The sequence below is a fragment of the Gymnodraco acuticeps genome, unplaced genomic scaffold (assembly GCF_902827175.1).
Source record: "Gymnodraco acuticeps unplaced genomic scaffold, fGymAcu1.1, whole genome shotgun sequence".
Classification (NCBI taxonomy): domain Eukaryota; kingdom Metazoa; phylum Chordata; class Actinopteri; order Perciformes; family Bathydraconidae; genus Gymnodraco; species Gymnodraco acuticeps.
Window position 1 is genome coordinate 533,133 of NW_022991144.1, and position 16,130 is coordinate 549,262.

The window sequence follows — 16,130 nt, forward strand, 5'->3', positions numbered from 1 at the left end:
TGAGATTAACCATTAGATTACATGCACATGAAGTCATGAACACTAACCCAGACATTAGTTGTCTAACTTGAACCTAAAACACTTGTAGCCAGTCTCTGCATTCCCCTTAGGGCAGTGCTTCTCAAAGTGTGGTCCGCGGACCACTGGTGGTCCGTGAGCGCCCCCTAGTGGTCCGTGAGTATATTGGTAACATTTCACATTTGAAATAAATAAATACATTTAAGTTTTCCGCACTCTCGTGGGAATATCTCCGCAATGGAGCGAGCTTATGTTTCACTTTCGATTGCATGATATAGCCCAGCGCAACACCTTCATCACACATGTTGCCACTTGTTTGAATAATTTTCAGGTGATTTGTAATCTGTTCTAGAAAAATGATGTGATTTTGGATATTTGTGGAGTTAGGTGGTCCGCAAGTGTTTTTTTATTGGTTAAGTGGTCCTTGGTATGAAAAAGTTTGAGAAACACTGCCTTAGGGGAATGTCAACACAGACACCTGTCAGCCCGCACTCTGCTGTTCCTCAGCACCACTCCCGCTCCCTCCCGCTGAAATTATGAATGAAAAGCGTAGTAATCATAGATAACACGGCAGGGTCCGTGACAGTTTGTTTTCATCTGATTTCAAATAAAAAAGTCTTGGTTTTAAGAATATTAAACTTGTTTCGCCAAATTCAGATGATAAAAACAACTTTTAAGCTTGTAAAGGCATATTTACAAGAGGCAATTTAACGTCACAGCAGGCATAACAACAGCTGGTATTTCTTGTGAGGGTTTCCCCTGGAAACAAACACAATACACACAAATGCGTCACAGATTATTTCGCGGTAATTGAAATCATCTACGCAGCTCGCGACGTAACTAGGAGTCTAGTGGACGGTATCTGTACTAAAAGTAACATTTTTTTAAAATTAATTACGTTGTTTATAAATTAATCTGAGGGCCGCAAAAAGAGGAGGTGGGGGCCGCATCCGGGCCGCCATTTGCCCATCCCTGGTGTAGGGGGACCGTGTTTAATACCTCCAGTCAGTACGCATGAATGGGATCAGGATTATGATAATTGTTCCCATTGACAGTCAACAATTGAGTAAGTGAGTCAGGATATTTGCCAGCCAAGCTGTTGAATGCATATGCTGAACTTCAGCAAACTGATCATGACAGGAACAACGTTATCAATGATGATGACATCCAACACATCCTCACTCCCAGGTCGGCCTATGTTGACGTTATGTCAAGTCCCCTGTCGGCTTTTTCCAACGCAAGGGGGGGGGGCCTTAGCGTCCATTTTCAACGCAAGGGGGGGGCCCTTAGCGTCCATTTTCAGCTTTCCGGGATGTCCATATGCTTCTATGGACGCTCATGGAAGCACGACATTCGTTTGTGTCGGCTGCCCTTAAAGGCAATGTGAGCGTCCATTCTCATTGGATAACGGAGAATTGTACACCCGGAAGTAAGTATTCCCCTTACTGTCGATTGATTTTACAGTGATATCTGCACTACTCATCGACTAAAAAACACCAGATTATCCTTGTTAATTACACAACATTGATTGGTTTAAATTGTGTGCAATGCTTTTGTATTTTTCCCCTTCGATTCGGAGAAACAAATATGTTTTAGGAGTAAAGGATGGCAGAAGACACTACACTACCCAGAATCCCCAGCTATCGTTTGGACTACACCATGTGCTCTGTTTGACGTCACGTGATCTTCAAATTTCTCCCTGCAGAAAAAAAAAACATGGCCGAACTTCGTTTTATTCTCGATGGAAAATGCCTATTTTAAAGTTAGTTTGGCCATTAAAATGCGTTTTGATGTAATTTGATGCGAGAAATATGAGTTGTTATTTCAGATTATGTGTGCAGTGGATGTACATGATCTTTAGTTTGCTAGTTATTACGAAGATTACTTCAGGAAATTGCGTCCATAACGTTTTCATTGTTACCAAGGTGGTTGCTAGGGACGCTGCTATCGATATTATTTCTGTTATGTTGTGTAACTGTTTAATGGTGTTATCTTTATTGCTACCCCCTTCCCCGTCAATGTATAGTGTTGGTCCACAGCGCAAACATATTAGTTTAACAAAATCCGCATCTAAAGATAGCCTACGTTATTTTCCCCTGTGCAATTCCAGTCTCACATTTCACAGCACATCGTCATTAACAAATAACGGAAACAGACCGAAAACATTTTTAAAAAATACAATAATACTTTATTCCGAGTGTGCTTGCTTTTCTCTTTGGAAGTCATCACATACCGGCATTGTAATACACGGTTCGGCTGCATTAAATATTACATATCTGCCGTAGTTCTGTATTTATATAGCCCTGATGAGAAGACTTCTAGACAAACATGAGGAACTGAAAACGTGACGTGGATCATACATATATCAGCCATTAAACAACATCTTACATTTCTTTTCACACAATACGTCTCCTTGCAGTATCAACACTAATTCGGCTGACTTTTATATTTGATCCAATTGGTAGATAGGCTGTATTTACACCATAAAGGTGCACAGCTGATATAAAGGGACACCTAGTGGTTAAAGCATGTTATTGAATTTCATTATTTTTATTATTAGATATTAATAGGATCCCTATAAAGTATATTAATTACTCGTTATTCTCTACTAATAGTTAATTAAAGACTGTATATAATGACTATTTTGCACATCCCTTTCAAGATTTTCTAAGGTTTATTGACATATCATATAGGCCTACACAACTATGGTGTAGTTATGCATTGAATGAAAAACTTGGGTCGCAGGTTCCTCAATAGTGCATTACAAGACATCTATCAATATTTGTGCGTACCTCCAGCAATGTTAACTATGTTGAAGCACTTATTTTAACTGATATTATACATAATGTATTATACTCTTATAAGATGTATGTAGATATTACATCAACGACCTTGTCAGGTATTGAACAATCAATAAATAAAGAACACAGAATTGTTGAATATAAAACACAGAATTTGTGTGATTATACTAAATGATTTACAAATAAACACCACTGCATATTTAACTGTTACACATGCTGATGTAATGCAAATGTTCCAACTTGAGATCAATAAAGTATATCTTATCTTAAGCTGATCGATGGCTACTGCCATATTTGCAAAATGTGCCTCTGAACCTTAACAAGTGCATGTTTCAGGCTTATCAATTAATGTAATGTAATGTAATGTTATCAATTAACAACAGGGGTCACAAACATAAGACCAGCTGTTAAATAAAGCTCTTCTGACCTTAGCTGGCATGTGTGTATATATATATATATTAATGCTGCCCATTATGGGCACAAGCAATTTTCACCCATTTATTAATTATATGTTTTAAATGTGAGTGTTTCCTATCCCCTAAACCTCCAGGGATGTACACAGTTTAATACTGGCAACTTCTTATTATGGGAAATACGAAAACGTCTTTTAAAACTACAACTCCCAGTAGAGACGTGCCATAGATACAGAACATGTTGCGAAACAGAATAGCCAGCATTTGTAGTTCTGGGGACGGGGTGGGGGAGGGGGGACGCGGTGGACCCGTCCAAATCCAGTTTTGGACAGTCTGCCGTGATTCCATCCCATTTCAAGTGCTGTTCGAGGCTCGGCGTAACCCTCGGAGCACACTCTCCAATCACAGAGCTTGAGGACTATCACGGGGTTTGTCAAACAGAGCACATGGTGTAGTCCAAACGATAGCTGGGGATTCTGGGTAGTGTAGTGTCTTCTGCCATCCTTTACTCCGAAAAAACATTTGTTTCTCCGAATCGAAGGGGAAAAATACAAAAGCATTGCACACAATTTAAACCAATCAATGTTGTGTAATTAACAAGGATAATCTGGTGTTTTTTAGTCGATGAGGAGTGCAGATATCACTGTAAAATCAATCGACAGTAAGGGGAATACTTACTTCCGGGTGTACAATTCTCCGTTATCCAATGAGAATGGACGCTCACATTGCCTTTAAGGGCAGTCGACACAAACGAACGCCGTGCTTCCATGAGCGTCCATAGAAGCATATGGACATCCCGGAAAGCTGAAAATGGACGCTAAGGGCCCCCCCCTTGCGTTGAAAATGGACGCTAAGGCCCCCCCCCCTTGCGTTGGAAAAAGCCGACAGGGGACTTGACATAACGTCAACATAGGCCGACCTGGGAGTGAGGATGTGTTGTGACATCCCCCTCACCACTACCCCTTCCACACCCCCCTCCGCTGTTCATGATAAAGAGCCAGTGGCCTCTATGAGCCAGAAGGTCCAGTCAGAAAAGCCAAGGGCAAAGCTGCAGGTTGTCAAAAATAAAGATCGAGTGTTCAAACGATCGAAGAGGCCCGCCTCCACTGTTATTCCAAAAAACACAGTATACAGCCCAAATGCTGCAGAATGTATAAAACAAAGTTGCCCTGATCCAATGGATGTTTTCTTACTAATGTATCCACCTACCCTAAGAGCGATCACCATTGAAATGTCCAACCTCTACTCCACACAGACCAAGGACCAGCAACTGTATCTGAGTATGGAGGAGCTCCTCACATTTTATGGGATCCTTATCACCTCTGGGTACAGCTCTGTTCCAAGAAGACACATGTACTGGTCACTTGACAGTGATGTACACAATGAAAGCATTTCAGATGCAATGCGGAGAAATCGCTTTGATGAAATAATGGCCTCAATTCATGTGGTTGACAACACAAAGATCACTGATGACCCATTTTTTAAAGTTAGACCCATCTTCTCCGAGCTCAATCAGTCATACAAAGTCATGCCATTTCAGGAATGGCTGTCGGTGGATGAGAGCATGATCAGATACTATGGTCGCCATTGATGTAAGCAATTCATAAGAGGTAAACCAATCCGCTTTGGTTACAAACTATGGAGCCTTGCCTCATCCAGTGGTTACATGCATCACATGGAGCCATATGGTGGATCCCACACTCTCCTCCCTGAGACGGGGTTAGGTCAGGGACCCAGTGTTGTCCTTGGTCTTGCAGAGCAAGCTCAGGTGCCTCAAGGTTGCAAGTTCATCCATGACAACCTCTTCACTTCTCTTGGACTCCTTGATGAAATGACAAAAAGAAGATATGGGAGCTCTGGAACAATGAGGCAAAATCGTCTGTTTGATGTCCCATTCAAGCCCCAGAAAGAATTCATGAAGTTATCTCGGGGAACATCTGAGGTTTTGACCCAAGGAGACAAGTTGCTGGTCCGTTGGAGAGACAATAATGTTGTCACAGTGGCAACAAACATGGAGGAGAAATACAGTGAGACCTTTGTCAAGAGATGGAACAAGGAGCGACGTACATTTGACAAAGTCCCACAACAGCATCAACCTATACAATGAGCACATGGGTGGTGTTGACCTTCATGACCAACAGGTATCAAGATACCATATCTCGATCAGGTCTAAGAAGTGGTGGTGGCCCATCTTTGCATGGTCTCTCAACAGTGCACTTGTGAACAGCCATTTCTTTTACAGAGACATTATGGGAGGGACCATTGATCTGCTCACCTTCTCAAGGATAGTGGCGCAGTCACTTATGCAAAAGTTTGGCACAAAACCACTGAGCCAGGGCAGGAGATCTCTGCTGGCAGCTACTGTTGAACATCAGGCAAGATATGACAAATCATCTCACTGGCCAATCAACACGATGCATCGGTTCCAGAGATGTCGTCACTGTGACAATCACACTACCTATGCATGTGAGAAATGCAAAGCACCACTGCACATTGAGTGCTTCAAGATGTACCATGGACAGTAGAAAGGGAACTATAAGTTAATGCAAAGAGGCTGTAATAGCTATCAAAAAAAACAAAGCAGACCCAATAAAGGCTGTGGAGATGAAGTACAAAGGACAAGTCCATGACAAAGGGGAAAAGTCCAAATGACTGGAATGTTTTGGAAAAGAAGTTCAAGTTAATCAATCAGTAGATTGTAGTTCAAAATAGTGATGCACAAACTAATCGTGCACTTGGTTCTAAAGCCTATGATATATATATATATATATATATATTGCATTTTTGTTCAGTGTAGGACACCTATTCTACATGTATACCTTTTCTAAATGTTACCTTTTATGTTCAATGTGAATGAATCACACAACTGGCTGTACAGTTGTTTGTGAATGTTGCACTAAAATATCAGAAAGACAATGTTACAAATATTGCACTAAAGTAAAAGTTCAAATGTTACAACAATTGTATAATATTAACGTTTCAATACATGTTGCACTAAAATAGAAATGTTGAAAAACGTTGATGGTTGTTCATATTGGTGTTGTATCAGGAATTTTGTTGTGTAAAAAGTCTAACTAGAATTTGATGGGGATTGCCAGTGACAGAGTTTTAAATGTGTAGATAACTAGGCTGGGATGTATACAAATGTGCATGACTGCATAGAGAACCGCAGTGACGCGTCCTAAAACCCGGAAGTAAGTTAGCATTTGTAGCACTTCCGGTTCCTTCGTCAAAAAGCAATGCATTTTCTCCATAGGGTTTTGGAAAATAGCTCGAAATAAGGTCTGTGGTTGACACAAATTTAAGAGATAAATCACGTTTTGTTCTACGACATTAAATACATCAGCAGTGACCCCACTGGTGATTTTTTAAGAGTTTACGTGCCTGAAAAACGATGGTTGTTACCGGGTGGCTGAATAGGACTACAGAAATTGTCGAGGCCGTTGTACGTCATTACGCCGAACACGTAAACACTCCAGCTAAGTTTGTTTTCCCCTGTGTTCTGCTTGAAAGCAAGTACCTGCCTATCTCTAGTATCTGTAGTATCTCTAGTATCTGTATATCTATATATCTGACCATTAGAATTTGTATTTTTTTTTAAACACCGTAGTTTTACAAATTATAGAATAATTAATTACCAGTGTTTTCCAAGTTTACTCGGCAGTTTGTTTCGTTAGCTAAAGCTAGCGCTACTAGTTAGCTACGCAATGGTTTGTTGCTTTGCTCCGGGTTGCAGCCACAGGTCTTTGCATGAAACATGCTCGTTCTATCGTTTCCCGGCCAATGTTTCAATATGGATTAATCTACCATTTATTTCTTTAGTTCAATTTTCATCTATAAAAATGTCAAAATAGTGAAAATGTTCACGAGACAAAGTGCAAGGTTATATCTTTAGATGTTTTGTTTTAGCCTATGTACTGTATGTCTTAATGCTCTTATATGTGACGGTGTGACTTCCATGAAACTAATATTTTATATCTTCCCAACAGACGAGCTGACAGGAAGCCTAACACTCTAACAACCACAACATTGCAAAGGCGAGTAAATGTAAATTAAAAACGATTCACAATTTTTTTATTTCTTCTTCTTTCTTGCAGTGAGGTGAAGCTGACCTTGCACTTGGTGCCAGTAAGGATGTTCCTCACGCAGGCTGAATGTTTCTCCCTCCTTACTGACACAGAAGCCCTTGATTTGCAATGCTTCACTAATTGTCATTTCCCTGGCTCCGTAGGGACACTTTACCTCCAGCACAGCGGAAGACCCTACCAGACCATCTGGAGATTCCCCCAACACTCCTGATTGGGAGAGCCACAAACCTGACTCATGGACCTGCATCTGGGTTGCAGTGGTGAATGCCCTGACACCCTCACATTCATTCAAGAGGCGCATTCACACCGCAGTACTTTTCCCACAAAGGTTCATGAGAACTTAGTTCATGAGAACTCTTTTGTCGCGTTCACACCAAAAAGAGCCGGTACTAAAATTAGTTCATGAGAACCTTTTTACCTCCTTTTCAGTCCCTGCTAGAGAGCAGGGACTTTTGTGGGAGAAAAAGGTTCCTATTTCTGATTGGCTGGGTGGATTGCAAACCACGCCCCGTAAAACTCCCAAAAAGTTTTGTGAAGCCGCCATTTTATTATCCTCGCATTAGCATTATTAGCATTAGCCCAGCGCAGAAACGCAGAGAGACTAATTTATGGCAACATAAAATAAAACATGGGAGCGGTGGAGATGAGGAGGTGTCGGCGTTCTGGCGATTTACTCAGAAGGCTTCAGTAGAAGCTGCTGGGACTCCCAACTCCGGGGACTTCCGGCCGGGGACTTTGGGCGGCAGTATACGCCGTGAAGTGGTTTGCGGCCTGCCAGTAAACCCAAAGCAGAAGAAGAAGAAGAAGTGACGTCAGCGGCTTAATTTGCCTAATCCACCCCCAGGGATTTATTCCGGTGTGAACGCGATCTGTACTTAGTTCATGAGAACTAAAGAGTTCTCATGAACCTTTGTGGGAAAAGTACTGCGGTGTGAATGCGCCTATAGTCCCCCACTGTACAGACAAAACACCATCAAGGGCCTGTTGTGTGACTGCTTCACTTATTGCCAGGGTGCTAGGGCGCACCCTGGCAATAAGGGAAGCAGTCACGCGCTTTGACCTCAGGACAGCTCCAAAGTTGCTGGCAGTCAACCTTCCTTTCCTGAACAAATGCCAGTTTGGGTTGGTTCGCTGACCAGTGGTAGCCACCTGAATTGCCCTCTGTTGCTCCTCAGACAATGCCATGCTTGCCACAATTGCCTCAGGTCCCTGATGCCCAACAGATTTGAGAATTTCAGGAACAGTAAGTGTTTCCAAGCTGTAGTGTTCCTCTTCTGGCTCGGGGGAGAGAAGCCAATAAATTCCTGAGAACCTGCCCCAGAGTCTGTCCCTCAGCCAGTCACGATCTTCGGAGGTGGGCTCTCTTGTCAGCGGGTTGAATTAGTTATTGGTTGGAGGAAATAGCTCCTCCACTGAATGTGTACGTTTAGCCGCCTTTGGCTTCTTCCACTGACAGGGGGTGTCAGTGCAGCTGAAATTGTGGATGGCAAAGATGGCTAATGCAGCCGCATGACTGCATTTCCATTCTCCACATGGGCATTCACATTTTGTGGAGAGAATTCCCTCTTCTCCTGTAGATACCTGTGGTGGTGGGATTGTTTTATTATTTAAAAATATATTTACATTTGTAATGCCTTCCCAATTATCCCTTTAATTGTTTATAGCCTACTGTATGTTTATTTCATGGATATTTCTGTGTTTTCTGGTGTGTAATATTTGTAATCTTTGGGGCCTCTTCTCTTTAACGTCTACATGCTACCACTGGCTCAGATAATGAAGAACAACAAAATAAGTTACCATAGCTATGCGGATCAATCAATCAATGTTTATTTATATAGCCCAATATCACAAATGTTACATTTGTCTCAGTGGACTTTACAGTTTGTACAAAATATCAGTATGACAATACGACACCCTCTGTCCTTAGACCCTCACATCGTACAAGGAAAAACTTCCGGAGAAAACCCACAGTTTAAAGGGAAAAATGGGAGAAACCTCAGGGAGAGCAACAGAGGAGGGATCCCTCTCCCAGGACGGACAGACGTGCAATAGATGCCGTGTGTAAATTGAAAAGATAATACATTTGCAACATAGGTAGTCCAAATGTTTGGAAATGCATGTGTGTATAATAGGAAGATGAATCCACGAGGATATCCATCCAGGACCTATGATCCAGGACCACAGCCACGACTCAAGATCCAGGGCTCGCGATCCAGGACAGAGGAGCGCAGGATCATCCATGACTCCGGATCCCGGCGTATATAGACACCAAAAAGAAAGACATTTGGGGAAGCTGGGTTAATCGGAACATGAGAGTACACAGGTATAGACAGAGAGAAGGAAGAAGTAAGATGTCCCCCGACAAACTAAGCCTATATCAGCAAAACTAGGGGCTGGATCTAATCAGCCCTAACTATAAGCTTTATCAAAAAGGAAGGTCTTAAGCGCACTCTTAAAAACGGATAGGGTGTCTGCCGCCCGAACACAAACTGGAAGCTGATTCCACAAATGTGGAGCTTGATAAGAAAAGGCTCTGGCTCCCATTGTACTTTTAGAGACTCTAGGAACAACCAACAACCCTGCATTCTTGGAACGCAATGCCCTAGTAGGACAGTAGGGTATAATGAGTTCTTTAAGGTAAGATGGCGCCTGCCCATTAAGGGCTTTGTAGGCGAGAAGAAGAATTTTAAATTCTATCCTGTGTTCTATAGGGAGCCAGTGTAAGGCAGCCAGAACAGGAGTAATGTGGTCCCTTTTCCTAACTCTGGTTAGTACACGAGCCGCAGCATTTTGAATCAGCTGAAGCGACTTGACTGACTTCTTGGTACACCCTGATAATAAAGAGTTACAATAATCCAGCCTTGAAGTAACAAATGCATGGACTAGTTTCTCTGCATCGTTTTGAGGCAAGATATGCCTGATTTTTGCAATGTTACGTAGATGGAAGTAGGCGGTCCTTGAAATTGATTTTATGTGGGCGTTAAAGGATAAATCCTGATCAAATATAACACCAAGATTCCTTACAGTCTCACTGGAGGCCAAATTAATGCCATCCATAGTTAGTATATCCTTAGATAATTTGTTTCGTAGATTCTTCGGGCCAAGTACAATAACTTCAGTTTTGGTCGTGTTTAACATCAAAAAGTTTAAGGTCATCCACGTTTTTAAGTCCTTAAGGCAGTCTTGAATTTTATTTAGATGATTAATTTCATCAGGCTTGATTGATAAATATAGTTGAGTATCATCCGCATAACAATGAAAGTTTACAGAATGATTCCTTATAATATTGCCTAACGGAAGCATATATAATGTGAACAAAATAGGTCCGAGCACTGAGCCCTGTGGCACTCCATGGCTAACTTTGGTTTGCGTGGAAGATTCATCATTGACACGTACAAACTGAGAGCGTTCAGATAGATAGGACCTAAACCAGTCTAAAGCAGTTCCCTGTATGCCAACTAAGTGCTCTAGTCTTTGCAATAAGATATCATGGTCGATAGTATCAAATGCAGCACTGAGATCGAGCAAAACAAGAATAGAGACACGTCCCTTGTCAGAGGCTATTAGAATGTCATTTGTGACTTTAACCAGAGCTGTCTCTGTGCTATGATGTGTTCTAAAGCCAGACTGAAAAGCTTCAAATAAATCATTGTTTTTTAAGTAATCACACAACTGTTTTGCGACCGCTTTCTCAAGAATTTTTGAGAGGAACGGAAGATTAGAAATAGGTCTATAGTTGGCTAAAACCTCTGGATCGAGGTTGTGCTTTTTAAGAAGCGGTTTTATCACTGCTACTTTGAATGATTGTGGAACATAGCCTGATAATAAAGACATATTCATAATATTTAATAAATAAGTGCTAATTAATGGAAAAACTTCCTTCAACAGCTTAGTTGGAATTGGGTCTAACATGCACGTTGATGGTTTAGAAGAGAGAATCATTGAATTTAATTGTTCAAGGTTTATGGCTGAAAAGCATTCTAGTTTACTATCTAGTGTAATATTAGAACTTACGTTTCCGGGAGCTGTTGATAACACTATACTGGTCAAAGGCAAGAGGTCATTAATTTTGTTTCTAAGAGTAACAATTTTATCGTTAAAAAAGCACATAAAATTATTACTACTGAGTGCTATGGGAATAGAAGGCTCAATCGAGCTGTGGCTTTCTGCCAGCCTGGCTACAGTGCTGAAAAGAAATCTTGCATTATTCTTATTCTCATCTATTAATGAAGAGTAGTAGGCTGCTCTCGCTTTACGCAATGCTTTCTTATATTCATTGAGAGTAATATGCCAAATTAAACGAGATTCTTCAAGTTTAGTAGAACGCCATATCCTTTCAAGTTGTCTCGACTTTTGCTTTATTTTGCGGGTTTCGGCATTATGCCATGGAGCTAGTCTATGTTGTTTTATTTTCTTCTTTTTCAAAGGAGCAACAGAGTCTAATTTTATTCGCAGCGCATCTGTAGCACTATCAACAACATGATCAATTTGGGGTGGTGTACATTTTGTATAAGTTTCCTCCCTTACATGCAGACATGCTATCGAGTTAAGTATTGGTGGAATCTCTTCCTTAAATTTGGCTATAGCACTAACAGATAGGTTTCTGCTGCAGGAGCTTTTGACTAATGCTTTGTAGTCTAGTAACAGTACTTCAAAAGTTACTAAGAAATGGTCGGATAAAGCAGGATTATGCGGTTCGACTAATAGTTGCTCAATTTCAATACCATAAGTCAGAACAAGGTCGAGAGTGTGATTATAGCAGTGGGTTGGTTTATTTACACTCTGACAAAAACCAACAGAATCTAATATAGAGTTAAATGCAACAGTAAGGCTATTTTTATCATCGTCAACATGAATATTAAAGTCACCTACGATAATTACTTTATCTGTTTTAAGAACCAAAGTTGATAAAAACTCAGAGAATTCAGATAAGAATTCTGAATAAGGACCTGGTGCACGGTACACTGTAACAAATAAGATTGGCTGCAAAGTTTTCCAGGTCGGATGCGTAAGACTAAAAACGAGGCTTTCAAAGGAGGTATAATTTAATTTTGGTTTAGTATTGATAAGTAAACTTGAGTCAAAGATGGCTGCAACTCCACCTCCTCGGCCCGTGCCTCGGGCAATATGAGTATTGATATGGCTGGGTGGAGTGGCCTCATTTATGCTGACATATTCTTTATGTCTCAACCAAGTTTCAGTGAGACAGCATATATCAATATTATAATCTGATATTAAATCATTTACCAATATTGCTTTAGATGCTAGAGATCTTATGTTTAAGAGACCACATTTAATATTCCTGTTTTGTTGCACTGTAGTAGTTGTTACATTTACTTTGATTAGGTTATTATGTATGACACCTCTATTAGGTTTTACCTTAACTTGTCCTTGGGCAGACACACACACCGCTAATATTGGGTATTTTATTGGGTTCGGGATTCCTATGGATGACTGCCTAGGAGAGAGCGCAGAGAAGCGTGTAAGACTGCGACTCCGCCTCCTGGTCTCAACTCCAGTTTGTCATGGATTAAGTCCACAAAGCCCTGAAATGTTTGCCGAAATGAGATCGGCACCTTCCAAAGTAGGATGAATGCCGTCTCTCTTAATCAGACCAGGTTTTCCCCAGAAGGCTGTCCAATTATTTACGAAGCCCACATTGTTTGCTGGGCACCACCAAGACAACCAGCGCTGAAATGATGACATGCGGCTATACATGTCATCATTGATCAGATTGGGGAGGGGACCAGAGAAGATTACGGTGTCCGACATTGTTTTAGCATAACTACACACCGACTCCACATTAAGTTTGGTGCATTCTGATCGGCGTATACGAACATCATTACCACCGACGTGAATAACAATCCTACTGTATTTACGTTTATTTTTAGCCAGCAGTTTAAGATGCGCCTCAACGTCGCCCGCTCTGGCCCCCGGAATGCATGTGACTGTGGAGGCTTCGGTCTCTAATTTCACGTGTCTCATAATAGAGCTACCAATAACCAGAGTTGGCTTCTCAGCGGGTGTCTCGCTGAGTGGGGAATATCTGTTAGATACGTGAACGGGTTGGTGGGGACCTGCGGGTTTCGCGTTATGCCCCTTCTGAACAGTCACCCAGTCTCCCTGCTGCTCGGGAGTTGCCGGGGGACGGCTAATAGGAGCTACCTTTTGCCGGTCCGCACCGGCTAACATGGGCTTTACTGTAGCTGAGTTTCTTTCTAAGATGCGGAGCCGGGCTTCTATGGCTATGATTCCCGCCTCCAACCTAACAACTATACTACATTTAACACATGTACCGGTACCAGTAAAGGAGGTAGGGAAGTAACCAAACATGAGACAGTTAGAGCAGGAAATAGCACCCGAGGGTGGGGAAAGAGCCATGGCTAGCTATCAAGCTAAAGTAGCTACCGTTAGCAAACCCGAAAAGAGTGTAGGCAACTGTGGAGTTACAGTCGCTAAGAGAAGGAGAGTTGTGAGAGCTTAAGTTATAGTAACGTGTGATTACAACGTCAGGCAGTTGCCGTGATCAAGAGTTTTAAAACGATCGATTAAGTTAAGATAATAAGCTATCAGCAACAGAACGGACACACGGGATACCCGGAGATGACAACAACCGGAAGTTACAACATGCTTACCGCAATAGTGGTCCGAGGATGAGAAGGATGAAGGATTTCAAAGTTCTTTACTTTCACATCTCTGCTGTTGTTTCAGGGTCAGGTCTACAGTCTGATCGGTGCAGCAGGTGATAATCGCTTCGCCCTGATGCATGCTGGGTACAAACACTCTCAGGGGATCGATGGGTTTCGGATGACACACACATTTACGTAACCATTTCACCAGGAGACGATGCTCCAATTCAAACACTGAGTAAGTGCATTGAACAAATCAATGACTGGATGTGTCAGAACCTTATCCAATTAAACAAAGATAAAACTGAGGTAATGGTTTTTGGAGCCAAGGCAGAACGTATATAAGTTAGCGCTGAGCTTCAGTCTGCAATGTTCAAAACAACAGATAAAGCCAGAAATCTAGATGTAGTCATGGACTCTGACCTGAGTTTCAACAGTCACATTAAAACAGTTACTAAATCAGCCTACTATCACCTAAAGAATATATCTAGGATTAAAAGACTAATGTCACAGCAGGATTTGGAAAAACTTGTCCATGCTTTTATCTTCAGTAGACTGGACTACTGCAATGGTGTCTTTGCAGGTCTCACTAAAAAATCTATTAGAAAGCTGCAGCTGATTCAGAACGCTGCTGCTCGAGTCCTTACTAACACTAAGAAAGTGGATCACATCACTCCTGTTCTGAAGTCTTTACACTGGCTTCCTGTGTGTCAAAGAATAGATTTCAAAATACTGCTGCTGGTTTATAAAGCACTGAATGGTTTAGGCCCAAAATACATTTCTGACCTCCTGCTAAATTATGAACCATCCAGATCTCTCAGGTCTTCAGGGACTGGTCAGCTTTCTGTCCCCAGAGTCAGAACTAAACATGGAGAAGCAGCGTTCAGTTATTATGCTCCAAATATCTGGAACAAACTCCCAGAAACCTGCAGGTCCGCTGCAACTCTGACTACTTTTAAATCCAGGCTGATTCATATCTTAGACTGCACTGTAACTTTTATCCATGTATTTTTTCTTTTAATGTTTATTTTATTAGCTTATCTTTTTAATGACTAATTTTAAATGCCATTTTCTTAATGTCTTTCATTTTTTGTAAAGCACTTTGAATTGCCTTGTGTTGAAAAGTGCTATATAAATAAACTTGCCTTGCCTTGCCTAATAAAGATTTCATGTGACACATAAAATGGATTTGTTGATGGGAATTAATGTGAATAAATTAACTCTAGGTTAACGGTACTCTTGCTATCACTACTCACCGACACTCTATAAACCTTGTCCCTCATGCAAGCCCTGACAACACTGGTAAGCACACCATCTAGGCTGCACTGTTTTACGTGTCCTGACTTGTAGTGGTTCTCTCCTCTATCTACACTCTTCTTGTCATCTTTGGAAAACGATATCAGACTGGTAATTGACACAGCCATGACTTCTAGTTAAATTCAGTGTTGGTAAAATTAAAAGCTTTGTTAAAATATGCAAGCACGCGGAAGTCAAAGTCAGCTTTATTGTAAAAAATTCTACATGTGTTATACATCTCGAAATATCGTTTCCCACAGTGTGACATGTATACATAAAACAAAACAAAAAGGGCCTAGATAAACGGGGTATACAGTTTAAAATGTTAATATATTTAAAGTGTTCAAAGTGCAGTTTCAGTGCAAGTCAGTTGAAACGATCTTAAGTTGGCGTGACGTTAAAGTCGTGCGACCCTGCTGCTGTATTGGCTTGTAGTTCGTTTATAGCATAACGTTAGCATTTCGCTTTTGGCGACTAGATTTATGATTCAAAAATTATAAAAGTAGGATAGACATGTGGAGATTATCCGGCTGAACACAACGTGATTCCTCTCTTAAATGTGTGTCAACCACAGACCTTATTTCGAGCTATTTTCCAAAATTCTATGGAGAATTTGCATTGCGTTTTTCACGAAGGAACCGGAAGAAGTTTACTTCCGGGTTTTACGACGCGTCACTGCGGTTCTCTATTGGAGAAGTATGCTAATTAAATATATGTATTTTCGTATTTTCACGGCAACACATAATCCCACCGGTCACAATTGTGACCGGGCATAACACATAACATTTCAACTACTTTTCCACGAGTTTTTTTAAAAACAATGATTGATTTTTTCAAAGGGTTACTAATGACACAAGATTTGGATATTTTCATGTCTGGGAAAAA